The following is a 13,778-nucleotide window of genomic DNA, read 5'->3' on the forward strand; positions in this document are numbered from 1 at the left end:
CTCGTCTTGCTGGAGGAGCTGCAAGAAAAAAATCGTCCGTGACAGCACCCCCATCCCCACCCTTCATGTTGCTGGAGAAGCACTGTGAGATTCAGTACCACCTGCCTCAGCCCCCATATGCATAAAAAAAATTGACAAGTTTTTACTTTTGGAGACACCAGAGGGCTTCAAAGTTCCGCAGCAATTTTCCAATTTTTCTCAAGATTTTCAAAATCGTAATTTTTCAGGGCCCAGTTCAGGTTGGAAGTGGATTTTAAGGGTCTTCATATATTAGAAATACCCCATAAATGACCCCATTATAAAAACTGCACCCCCCAAAGTATTCAAAATGACATTCAGTAAGTGTTTTAACCCTTTAGGTGTTTCACAGGAATAGCAGCAAAGTGAAGGAGAAAATTCTAAATCTTCATTTTTTACACTCACATTTTCTTGTAGACCCAATTTTTTTTATTTTTACAAGGGGTAAAAGGAGAGAAATCACCCTAAAATTTGTAACCCAATTTCTCTCGAGTAAGGAAATACCTCATATGCGTATGTAAAGTGTTCGGCGGGCGCAGTAGAGGGCTCAGAAGCGAAGGAGCAACAATGGGATTTTGGAGAGCGAGTTTTTCTGAAAGGGTTTTTGGGGGGCATGTCCCATTTAGGAAGCCCCTATGGTGCCAGAACAGTGGACCCCCCCACATGTGACCCCATTTTGGAAACTATACCCCTCATGGAATTTAATAAGGGGTGCAGTGAGCATTTACACCCCACTGGCGTTTGACAGATATTTGAAACAGTGGACTGTGCAAATCAAAAATTTTAATTTTCATTTTCACAGACCACTGTTCCAAAAATCTGTCATACACCAGTGAGGTAAATGCTCACTGCACCCCTTATTACATTCCGTGAGGGGTGTAGTTTCCAAAATGGGGTCACATATGGATATTTATTGTTTTGCGTTTGTCAGAACTGCTGTAACAATCAGCCACCCCTGTGCAAATCGCCTCAAATGTACATGGTGCACTCTCCCTTCTGGGCCTTGTTGTGCACCCCCAGAGCACTTTGCGCCCACATATGGGGTATCTCCGTAGTCGGGAGAAATTGCATTACAAATTTAGAGGGTCTTTTTTCCCTTTTACCTCTTGTGAAAATGAAAAGTATAGGGCAACACCAGCATGTCAGTGTAAAAAATTTATTTTTTTACACTAACATGCTGGTGTAGACCCCAACTTCACCTTTTCATAAGGGGTTAAAGAAGAAAAAGCCCCCCAAAATTTGTAAGGCAATTTCTCCCAAGTACGGCGATACCCCATATGTGTCCCAAAACTGTTGCCCTGAAATACGACAGGGCTCCAAAGTGAGAGAGCGCCATGCGCATTTGAGGCCTGAATTAGGGATTTGCATAGGGGTGGACATAGGGGTATTCTATGCCAATGATTCCCAAACAGGGTGCCTTCAGCTGTTGCAAAACTCCCAGCATGCCTGGACAGTCAATGGCTGTCCGGCAATACTGGGAGTTATTATTTTGCAACAGCTGGAGGCTCCGTTTTGGAAACAGTAGCGTACCAGACGTTTTTCATTTTTTGGGGGGAGGGGGGGCTGTGTAGGGATATGTGTATATGTAGTGTTTTTTACTTTTTATTTTAGGTTAGTGTTAGTGTAGTGTAGTGTTTTTAGGGTACAGTCACATGGGCAGAGGTTCACAGCAAGTTTGCCGCTGGAAGTTTGAGCTGCAGCGCAAAATTTGCGCCATCTCAAACTTGCAGCACTCACTGTAAACCTCCGCCCATGTGAGTGTACCCTGTACATTCACATTGGGGGGAGGGGGCAAACATCCAGCTGTTGCAAACTCCGAGCATGCCCTTTGGCTGTCCGTGCATGCTGGGAGTTGTAGTTTTGCAACAGCTGGAGGAACACTGGTTTGGAAACACTAAGTTAAGTAATCAACTTTCAAGTGTTTTGCAACCAAACTTAGTGTTTCCAAACCAGTGTGCCTCCAGCTGTTGCAAAACTACAACTCCCACCATGCATGGTCTGTCAGTGCATGCTGGGAGTTATAGTTTTGCAACAATTGAAACAGCTGGAGGCACTGAGGTAGGAAACGGACAATGTTTCCCAACTAGTGTGCCTCCAGTTGTTGCAAAACTACAACTCCCAGCATGCCCAGACTGCCCAGGCATGCTGGAAGTTGTAGTTCGGCAACATCTGAAGGATCATATGTTGCCGATCTACAACTTCCAGCATGCTTGGGCAGTCTGGGCATGCTGGGAGTTGTAGTTTTGCAACATCTGGAGGTCCACAGTTTTGAGACCACTGTATAATGGTCTCCAATCTGTGCTCTTCCAGATGTTAGAGAACTACAACTCCCAGCATGCCTGGACAGACTGAGCATGCTGAGATTTGTAGTTTTGCAACATCTGGAAGAGCACAGATTGGAGACCATTATACAGTGGTCTCCAAACTGAGGACCTCCAGATGTTGCAAAACTACAACTCCCAGCATACCCAGAAAGCCAAAGGCTGTCTGGGCATGCTGGGAGTTGCAGTTTTGAAACTCCCAGAGGCAGCAGTGAGATCGCTTTACGGCGATCTCACTGCTGCCAATGAAGCTGCCGCACTGCTGCCGGAAACTCACCCCCGGGACGCAGCGCCGCCGGGACCGCATGGAGGACACCGCTCGCCGCCGGGACCGCTCTGGACACCGCTCAGACGGGTAAGTGACGCTGGGGGACGGGTCAGGGACACTTAGCAGAGCGGTGTGTGTCCCGATCCCCGTGATCGGGACTCATACACCGCGCTGCTAAGTATTCTGATAGCGAAACGCTGCTATCAGCTAGTCAGATTTGACCAGCTGATAGCAGCGATCGCTGGGGGGGCAGGGGGATGAAACCCCCCATGGTCGCATGGTAAGATGGCTGGCTATCAGTGATAGCCACCATCTTACCGGGCGCTGTGGGATGCCGCGAGTAGCGGCAAAAATGTTCATGACGTACCTGTATGTCATGGGTCGGGAACACCTTGCCACCCATGACGTACAGGTATGTCATAGGTCGGGAAGGGGTTAAGTGCATATTCATCCTATTACATGCCATCTAGTCCACTCCTAACAGGCACACTCATCCACTCCACCCTCAATAGATGTATAAAACATAGTCTCCTCTTTTTATCATCAGGAAAATCAGTGTTACAATGATTTACTGATGTTTCTAAATTCATCGTGCACACGTGACCTAGCTCGCTTCAGAGTTAGCTGTGAGAGGAATCAGTGATGATCCTCCCACAGCCCTTTGATTGGAAATATATTGGCGGGAGGGGAGCACCCTCCCATTACCCTCCAGATGCCCCCAAATCACCTCAAAGTCCTGCTCAGCCCACCAAAAGCTTGTAGTTGGTGAGCAGAGCAGAGACTGTAAGGTGATTTTGTAAAACATCCCCCCCCCCATATTGTGCCCTAGAAGCCCCCCTGTAGCCCCCTGTCCCCTTGTCCTGTGAGGGATAGTGGTGTTAGGCAGGGACAGCTTCTTATAAGTAAAACAATTTGAGAAATCCCCCCCATACTGTGCCCTTGTAGCCCCCTGTCCCCTTGCCCTGTGAGGGATAGCAGGGACAGCTTCTTTCTTATAAGCTCTGCCTGCGGGCGTTTTTTTTTCTTTTGCGTGCTCCAGCCCTTACAGGGGCGCTGCGGCTTACCCCCATATATTTTTTCTGTAAAGAGCGTCTCTTTCCCATAAAGGGCGTCCGGTCACTGTTGGCGAATCACCCATCCCACTGAGTTTTTTTCCCCGTTTTTTTATAGCACCTTTATTGGGGATTTGCGGTCCGTGCCACCAGCAGCAGGTCTGCGCTGTGTGGACGGACCGTACCCCTATGTGCACCCGCCCTGATCGCTGACAGTAATATATAACTGATCAGCGTTTTTTTTTAGGGTTCAGGCAGGTGCTTTATTTATCCCCCCCTCACCCCCCCTTTTGGTGTCTTCTGCGCCCCCTGCCGCCACTGAGCCCTAATCAGTGGCGCACACAACTGATTAGGTATATGCTCTTTGGCACAGGATTTTTTGGCGTCAGAAGCACACCCCTTTATTTCTTTCCCCACACACACACACACACACACATATACACAAAGTAAAACACTTACACATACACACCCCCCCCCCTTCCCATATGGGTTAAGCAATGGTTTGGAGGGCGTTTTCAGCAGAGGAGGCATATGCCTTACTTGCCTCCGACTCTAAAAGTGCCAGGGAGGGCAAGGAAGACCCCACTTTCCTGGTCTCTTCCTCGCTCTCCTCATCATATAGTAATGATGAGCTCCCAAGGCGGCGGAGACGCTGCCGTGCGTGACCACAAACCCCCCATGCAACTGACCCTGTGCCCCATACTAGTACTAGCGATCCTGTCGCCAGTACTAGTATGGCGGCCCGCCAGGCAAGTCCACTGGTACCCTCAACGGTGAACCTGTCTGGACTACCCCAGAGAACTTTGAGCCCGGGATTCCTGGGTTTGTTGTCAACCCAGGAATCCAAATTGACATCGCCGGTAGGGATCAACCGATTATCGGTTTGGCTGATGTTATCGGCCGATATTCACGATTTTAAACATTATCCGTATCGGCAATTACCTTGCCAATATGCCAATAATGCCCCGCCCCTGGCCAGAGACGACCGCCGCCACCACCATTGCCTCCTCATGCTCTGCCCACATACCATCGCTGCCCCATTGCCTCCCCATCCTCTGGCCACATACTGCCGCAGCTGCCCCATTGCCTCCCCCATCCTCTGGCCACATAACGCCACCGCCGCTGCCCCATCGCCTCCCCCATCCCCGATGTTATAATTACCTGTTCCCGGGGTCCGCGATACTTCTGGCTCCTGCGGCGTCCTGCGCTGTTGCGGTGTGCTGCGCAATGACAAGTGATGTCCTCAACACGATGTCACTGTCAGTGCGCACAGTGACAGCGCAGGACGCCGCCGGAGCCAGAAGTATCGCGGACCCTGGGAACAGGTAATTATAAAACCAGGGATGGGGGAGGCAATTGGGCAGCGGTGGTGGTTGGACTCAGGAGGACCCCAGGACAGGCAGGGGGAGAGAAGCGGGTGGCGGCGGCAGTCTCTGGCCCCGCAAAAGCCGCTGCAGTTCATTGATTTAAAGTGCCCGATTTAAGTAATTGATCTGCAACAGCTTCTGCCCCGCCGGGGGGGGGATTGGTAGGGGCGAGAAATAGCCGATAACTTATACCGGAATATCGGTACAAGTTATCGGTTATCTGCCTGAAACGTCACAGATTATCGGTATCGGCCCTGAAAAATCAATATCGGTCGATCCCTAATCGCCGGGTTCACTGAAATAGACTTTTTTTAGTCATTATTTCAGTGACGACTTTGTCAACATGATGGCTTTTATAATTTTCTTGATGATAATTCCTTTCTATATCAGATACACATAGTAGCATCGTTGTATATTTTTCATTCCCCCTTCTCTCACAGACACTTCACTTATGATGGTTTGGATTTTTAGCACACTTCTTCATTATTATTTTTGTTATTTAGTATCCCTCTATCATCCACACTCAATTCATCACACTCTTCAGTCTCACATATTCACTTGCCACTATGAGTGGCCTCTGTATTTTATTGTCCACACATTTCATTATCAATTTTTACACTACTTATAGTGTTATTCTTTTCACATCAAATACACATAATACTTGTGTTGTATATTTCATTACTCTTTTTCACATAGACACCATACCCATGATCGTTTGAGTTTCTAGCCAATTTTTATTTTTATTATTATTCTCATTTTATTATTTTTACATATTCTTTTTAATTTTCTCCTCATGCACGTCACTGTGAATAGATTCCAATGATACGTGGGATCCATGCAGATCTCGCGATACTTCTGCAGTGACGTGCGCATCACATGATTATGTGCACGTCACTGTACTATGGTCGGATATCCGACATCATGCTTTGGCAAACACGGATTTAGCGTACTATGTGACAGGTGAGCATTGTGTTTATTGGCTGACCCGGTATACTTAATGTGCTGACTTCCATTCTGAGACATGACCCTTGATAAAGCCTGAGGCTAAGTCTCCACTTGTTTTTTTTTTTTTTTTTGGGCAAAACGTCAAGAAAAACGTCAATTCTGCCGCATGGCGTTTTTTTGGCCAAAAAAACACGGCGGCCAGATGTTAGCTGTAAATCAATGAGAAATCACAAATTTCTAATTCCACTTGGCGTTTTTTTAATCCTTTTGGCGTTTTTTCACTTTTTTTGCGGTTTTTTCAGCTCCTTGGCGTTATGGAAAAAACGATGTATGTCGCTCAAGCCGGCGTTTTTTTGCAAAATCGTTGTGTTTTGCTCCAATAGAAGTTTATGGGAGTAAGAAAACGAGAAAAACGATAAGTGGATTTTAACTTTGGCATTTTTGCGGGCGGTTTTTAATCTTTTTTGGACCCATTGCGATCCTCCTGTATAATGTATAGATGCGGCTGGCCGCTCTTCTATGGTCCCCTGCCCTGACGTATATTTACACTTATTCATATTTCCCGCTGAGCTGTGATTGGCCAGATGGTTCCAGCCAATCACAGCTCTCTGTGAGAAATAGGAACATGTGTATATATACGGCAAGGCAGGAGACCATAGAAGAGTACCAGCCGCATCCATACATTATACAGGAGCATCACAGCGGGCGTCAGGAGGAGTGACATCCGCCGTGATCTTTCCATAACTGCAGCTAATACTACTCCCAACATGGAGCACACTCATGCTGGGAGCTGTAGTATCTGCATTAATAGACAGAACGCAGCGGGTGTCAGAAGTTACACTCGCTGTGATCTGTCTATTAATGCAGGTACTACAGCTCCCAGCATGGAGCAGAGTGTGCTCCATGTTGGGAGTAGTAGTACTTGCAGATAAGAACAGATTGCAGTGGGTATCACTACTGACACCCGCTGTGATAGTCCTGTCTATAGCAGAGATGGAGCGGCTGTATACAGCGCTCACATCCCTGCTCTGCACTATACTCCGGGCCGGCCACTCATTCATTCATCTTTTCCTCAGAGCTGTGATTGGCTGAAACCATCCGGCCAATCACAGCTCTGGGCGGAAAATATGAATGAGTGATATGAATTTCTATTGACATCTCTGGCCGGAGTATAGTGCGGAGAGGAGAGTGCTGTATAGACCCGCTCGCTTCTCTGCTATATTATGGACGATCGGATTGGGTGTCAGGACTGACACCCGGGGCGATATGTCTATAGTACAGGTACTACCACTCCCATCATGGAACAGTCTGTTCCATGCTGGGAGTAGTAGTCCTACATAAAAAAATGTAAAAAATTGAGAAAAAAAAAGGGAAACACACACACTTTATAAAAAAAAAATAATAAAAATTGGGTTATAAAATATATACATTGCGTTTAATAATTTTTTTCCATCACTGCTGCATTTTTTTTTTTTTTTTGGTACCCAACAAACTTTGGGTACCAAAAAAAAAAAAAAAACGCCAAAGTGCAATTTTCACACAAATGAAAAAAATGCCAGAAAAAACGTATGATGACGTACATTGCACTGGCGATTTTTCAGGCGTTTTTTTTATCCCTAAAAACGCAGGACAAAAAACCAAGTGGAGACTTAGCCTTAGCGAAAATGCATTCGGGGTGAGGTATTGTATGGGGTATATGGTCTGGCCGGTCTGCAATATGTTATGTGTGACCTTTCCCTCTTCCAGCCTTTTTCCCTGCAGTGTATAACTATTATTATTACTATGTCTTTCCTTTCTTCTTGTTGATTTCTCTGGATATAGCATTTATTAGTGATCCTGCTCCACTGTTCTACCTATTACCATGTAAGGTGATTATTTCCATCAGGCGTTTTATACGATATAATCACCTCTATTTTTCTGTGTGTGTAACTGCCCCCTTTAAGTGATATTGTAATTTTTTAATCTGTTGGATTGTTTCAATCAATTTTGTAATAAAGATATATATTTTTTATGACCATTATTTTGGCCCCTTCTTTTGGTGTATATGATGGTGACATTGACAAACTTGTATGCACAACAGTTTGTCGTCGTTTACCTGGGCTCGATTTTGGCTAGGCCCAATGGCTGGTCCCCAGTCGATGCAGCCGAAATGAGGACCTTTTGGGGCCTCGTGCTGCATATGGGCCTGGTCAAAAAGTGTCAGGCAGTACTGGAGCAGGGACGTCCTCGACCAGACCCCGCTCTACAGTAAGGCCATGGCACGGGAACGTTTTGAGGCCATAAGGAAATGCTTGCATTTCAATGACAATACAGCATGTCCCCCCCAAGGGGATTGCGCCTATGACCGCCTGTACAAGATACGGCCTGTCATAGATCACTTTGGGGCCAAGTTTTTGGAGGCCTACGTTCCGCAAAGGGAGGTCTCAATTGATGAGTCTTATCAGTTTTAAGGGGAGACTCATGTTCCGCCAATACATCCCATCGAAGCGGGCCAGATATAGCGTGAACTGTATAAACTCTGTGAGAGTACCTCCAGGTACTTACAGGTTTAGAGTGTATGAGGGTCGAGATTCCTGTATTGAACCCCCAGAATGTCCCCCATTCTGGGTGTCAGCGGGAAACTTGTATGGGACCTTTTGCACCCACTACTAGATAAGGGTAACCCCCTTTACGTAGATAACTATTACACTAGTATCCCTCTGTTCAATTCCCTCACCAAATCCCCTTCAATTACAGCAAAATTCTCTCTCCTACAGCCAAACAGCGCTCCTTCTCTTCTGAGACCTGTAGTGCACTCGCTGAGCAATTTATGTCCACATATAAGGTAGTTACTTATTCATGAGAAATTGGGCTACAAATTTTCAGGGGATTTTTGTTCAATTACACCTTGTTAAAATGAAAAATTTGGGGTAACAAGAATTTTAGTGTTAAAAATCTGTTCAATAAAAAAACACTGTTCAATAAACCTGTGAGGTATAAGTTATTACTGTAATGCTTATTACGTTCCTTGAGGGGTGTAGTTTCCAAAATAGTATGCCATGTGAGGTTTTTTTTTGTTTGTTTTTTGCTGTTCTGGCACCATGGGGGCTTCCTAAATGCAACATGCCCCCCAAATACCATTTCAGCAAAATTCTCTTTCAAAAATCCAAATTTTGCTCCTTGTCTTCTGAGCATTGTACTGAGCCAGCAGAGCACGTAATGTCCACATATGGGGCGTTTTCTTAATCAGGAGAATTTGGGGTCCATTTTCTCCTATTACCCCTTGTGAAAAAGAAAAATTTGGGGTAACACCATCATTTTTGTGTTAAAAATAAAATTTTCCATTTTAACGTCCAACTTCAACACAAAGTCGTCAAACACCTGTGAAGTGTTAAGGCTCAATATACCCCTTGTTATGTTCCTTGAGGGGTGTAGTTTCCAAAATAGTATGCCATGTGTTTTTTTTTTTTTGCTGTTCTGGCACCATGGGGCTACCTAAATGCGACATGCCCCCCGAAAATCATTCCAACAAAATTCTCTCTCCAAAATCGCAAAGCTGATCCTTCCCTTCTGAGCCATGTTGTGCATCTGCAGAGCACATATGAGGTATTGCCATACTCGAGAGAAATTAGGCTACACATTTTAGGAGTCTTTTTCGCCTTTAACTCCTTGCAAAAAGTCTAAAAAATGGGGCTACAAGAACAGGTTAGTGTAAAAAAAAAAATTAGATTTTGATTTTTCTCCTCTACTTTGCTGCTATTCCAGTGAAACACCTAAAGGGTTAACAAAGTTTCTGAATGTCATTTTGAATACTTTGAGGGGTGCACTTTTCATAATGGGGTCCATAATGGGGGGGGGGGGGTTCTTACAGAAAGGCCCCACAAATCCACTTCAAACTTAACTGGTCCCTGAAAAAATTATATTCTGAATTTTTCATGAAAATTTGGAAAATTGCTGCTTTACTTTGAAGCCCTCTAATTTCTTCAAAAAGTAAAAAACATGTCACCTTTATGATTCCAACATAAAGTAGACCTATTGTATATGTGAATCAAGATCTAATTTATTTTGAATGTCAATTTTCCTTACAAGCAGAGGGTTTCAAAGTTAGAAAAATGCAACATTTTCAAAATTTTCATGACATTTTTTAATTTTTCACCAAGAAATGATGCAAGTATCGACGAAAATTTACCACATAAAGAAAAATATGTCACGAAAAAACTATCTCGGAATCAAATTCAAAAGTAAAAGTAGTGCTGGGCGGTATACTGGTTCATACCGAATACCGAATTTTTTTTCCTGCAAGATATGAATTTTTCCCATACCTCAATACCGGTTGGGCCCCTCCTTGGTGCACTGGGGGGGGGGGGGTTGCCTGAACAACTCGCTTCTTTTCTGTGGCCCCCCCAGACCACAGAGCCCAAGTCACCTCTCAGCAGTGAAGCAATGTGACAGTCCCACAAAGAGATCTGGCATCGGCCTTGGCTCCAAGTCACTTCTGAGAGGCGGTTTGGGCTTGGTGGTCTGACGGGGCTACAGGAGGCGACAGGAGTGTCACTATCAGCTTGTAGTGCTATGGTGTAGGCGACAGGAGTGTCACTATCAGCTTGTAGTGCTATGGTGTAGGCGACAGGAGTGTCACTATCAGCTTGTAGTGCTATGGTGTAGGCGACAGGAGTGTCACTATCAGCTTGTAGTGCTATGGTGTAGGCGACAGGAGTGTCACTATCAGCTTGTAGTGCTATGGTGTAGGCGACAGGAGTGTCACTATCAGCTTGTAGTGCTATGGTGTAGGCGACAGGAGTGTCACTATCAGCTTGTAGTGCTATGGTGTAGGCGACAGGAGTGTCACTATCAGCTTGTAGTGCTATGGTGTAGGCGACAGGAGTGTCACTATCAGCTTGTAGTGCTATGGTGTAGGCGACAGGAGTGTCACTATCAGCTTGTAGTGCTATGGTGTAGGCGACAGGAGTGTCACTATCAGCTTGTAGTGCTATGGTGTAGGCGACAGGAGTGTCACTATCAGCTTGTAGTGCTATGGTGTAGGCGACAGGAGTGTCACTATCAGCTTGTAGTGCTATGGTGTAGGCGACAGGAGTGTCACTATCAGCTTGTAGTGCTATGGTGTAGGCGACAGGAGTGTCACTATCAGCTTGCAGTGCTATGGTGTAGGCGACAGGAGTGTCACTATCAGCTTGTAGTGCTATGGTGTAGGCGACAGGAGTGTCACTATCAGCTTGTAGTGCTATGGTGTAGGCGACAGGAGTGTCACTATCAGCTTGTAGTGCTATGGTGTAGGCGACAGGAGTGTCACTATCAGCTTGTAGTGCTATGGTGTAGGCGACAGGAGTGTCACTATCAGCTTGTAGTGCTATGGTGTAGGCGACAGGAGTGTCACTATCAGCTTGCAGTGCTATGGTGTAGGCGACAGGAGTGTCACTATCAGCTTGTAGTGCTATGGTGTAGGCGACAGGAGTGTCACTATCAGCTTGTAGTGCTATGGTGTAGGCGACAGGAGTGTCACTATCAGCTTGTAGTGCTATGGTGTAGGCGACAGGAGTGTCACTATCAGCTTGTAGTGCTATGGTGTGTTGTTTGTTTGTTCTTTTTACAACTCCCAGTAATGTCAATGAAAGTTATGAAAACTGCTAGAGATGAGCGAACTTACAGTAAATTCGATTTGTCACGAACTTCTCAGCTCGGCGGTTGCTGACTTTTCCTGCATAAATTAGTTCAGCTTTCCAGTGCTCCGGTGGGCTGGAAAAGGTGGATACAGTCCTAGGAAAGAGTCTCCTAGGACTGTATCCACCTTTTCCAGCCCACGGGAGCACCTGAAAGCTGAACTAATTTATGCAGGAAAAGTCATCAACTGCCGAGCCGAGAAGTTCGTGACGAATCAAATTTACTGTAAGTTCGCTCATCTCTAAAAACAGCCCACTCAGGTGTTTTCAGCTTCCCGACCATGTTAGGCCACCAAAAACAGCCCAAACTGGGCCATGGGAACTTTGCTCTTGAGGAATGTGCAGGTCTTTGAAGTCACATGGGCGTGACCAAGTGGAGAACCCGCGAAACGGGACCGTCGTTCCACGAGCTCGGCCGAGCTCTACCTCCTTCCTTTTCCCGACCCTGATTCCTGTATTCCATGTAACTCCTGGAATAAAGTTACCTCTTCTTTGGCATGAAACCGGGTAGTGTGTTTTATGTACTTTCTTACGCGTTACATTTAGCTACACTACATGTTCCATGTAAGCGCACCCCTGACATTCATGCCGCACCACCCGTCCATTCATAACAGCACAGCTTCAGCATATCACGGGATCGCTAGACTACACTATAGAGCCGGCTCTCTATCTATTTGCAATTGAAGTCACATTTATGGCATATACTGTATTATTTTGTGTAAAAATGTATGCCCATGCCTCGGCAGACCCAGTCACTACATGCATTCCTTTCAGATGCATAAAAACAAAGAAGGAATTCACATGGACTACATATTACAGTGGTCTTCAACCTGCGGACCTCCAGATGTTGCAAAACTACAACTCCTAGCATGCCCGGACAGCCGTTGGCTGTCCGGGCATGCTGGGAGTTGTAGTTTTGCAACATCTGGAGGTCCACAGGTTGGAGACCACTGACATATTACATCCTCAGAACACAGCTACTGTTCTGTGATCCATAGGTGCAGGGTAGAGATGAGCGAACTTACAGTAAATTTGATTCGTCACGAGTTGATAACTTATCCTGCATAAATGAGTTCAGCTTTCAGGTGATCCCGTGGGCTGGAAAAGGTGGATACAGTCCTAGGAGACTCTTTCCTAGGACTGTATCCACCTTTTCCAGCCCACCGGAAAACCTGAAAGCTGAACTCATTTATGCAGGATAAGTCATCAACTGCCGAGCCGAGAAGTTTGTGACGAATCGAATTTACTGTAAGTTCGCTCATCTCTATTGCAGGGTACCAGGAAGTATGGAAAGATGCAGGATATGAGGTACATTTCTGTAACCAGTCAGAAGTGCAGTGTTTCCCAACCAGGGTGCCCTCCAGTTGTTGCAAAACTACAACTCCCAGCATGCCCGGACAGCCTTTGGCTGTCCGGGCATGATGGGAGTTGTAGTTTTGCAACAGCTGGAGGCACCCTGGTTGGGAAACACTGCAGTAGTGAGACCACAAGCCCAGGTAAAGGTTCAAGGAAACATCTACAGCACCTGTGACCCCCCCCCCCTGATAAGCCGCCACCCTCAGAGACCACACATCTCCTGTCATTCACTGTGCAAAACTATATACACAAACTGAAGCAAACATGGCGGCTTGTAAGCGGTTATAGCTTCTATGCATGTACACAGAGGGTTAAGGGACAACAGCGTCAGAAGTTGGATAGGTGCCAACCTGGGCCAAGCGCAGCGCTGACTCTTCTCCCACAGACTGGCTTCTTCCCCACGGGTCCGTGTTTACTAACAAGTCTGCGACTCCTCCTCCAGCCGGGTACCTGAGGAGATGACGGACTGGGCAGCAGCAGGCACACCTCCTGATAGCCCAGGTTCCTCCCAGTGTGAGGGGTTGTGATTGCTGCTGTGCCCGCCCCTCATTCTTCCTGCTCCTTCCTTCACGCTGGAGCAGCGGCAGAGCAGCCAATCGTCGCCCAGCTATGTGTGCGCGTATGAGGCGCGCGGCGACATGACTGGAGCGGAGAGCACACAGTAGGCTACAGTAACAATGTGTATATCATTACTAAATATTGGCATTGCTCTTTCCAACTTGGTGCATGCACACTACGTTTCTTAAGATACGGGACCGTATACGGCTGGGGAGAGGGGGACGGGGCAACTGCAC

The 13,778-nt window shown here is 46.3% G+C and overlaps 1 protein-coding gene across 5 annotated transcripts in view; it reads right to left on the reverse strand.

Annotated features, from left to right (window-relative positions):
* Positions 1 to 13,570, reverse strand: part of LOC130355561 (cohesin subunit SA-2-like) — a 192,291-nt gene extending 178,721 nt beyond the window's left edge. For 2 of the 5 annotated variants that reach the window (XM_056555844.1, XM_056555843.1), the window contains exon 1: positions 13,335 to 13,567. The gene's annotated coding sequence lies outside the window, so the exon portion shown is untranslated. Of the gene's footprint in view, positions 1 to 13,334 lie in introns of all 5 variants that reach the window. The other 3 variants (XR_008888580.1, XM_056555846.1, XM_056555845.1) reach the window with 3 other exon arrangements.
* Positions 13,571 to 13,778: the final 208 nt, after the last annotated feature.

Source organism: Hyla sarda, chromosome 2, assembly GCF_029499605.1.
Source record: "Hyla sarda isolate aHylSar1 chromosome 2, aHylSar1.hap1, whole genome shotgun sequence".
Taxonomy (NCBI): Eukaryota; Metazoa; Chordata; class Amphibia; order Anura; family Hylidae; genus Hyla; species Hyla sarda.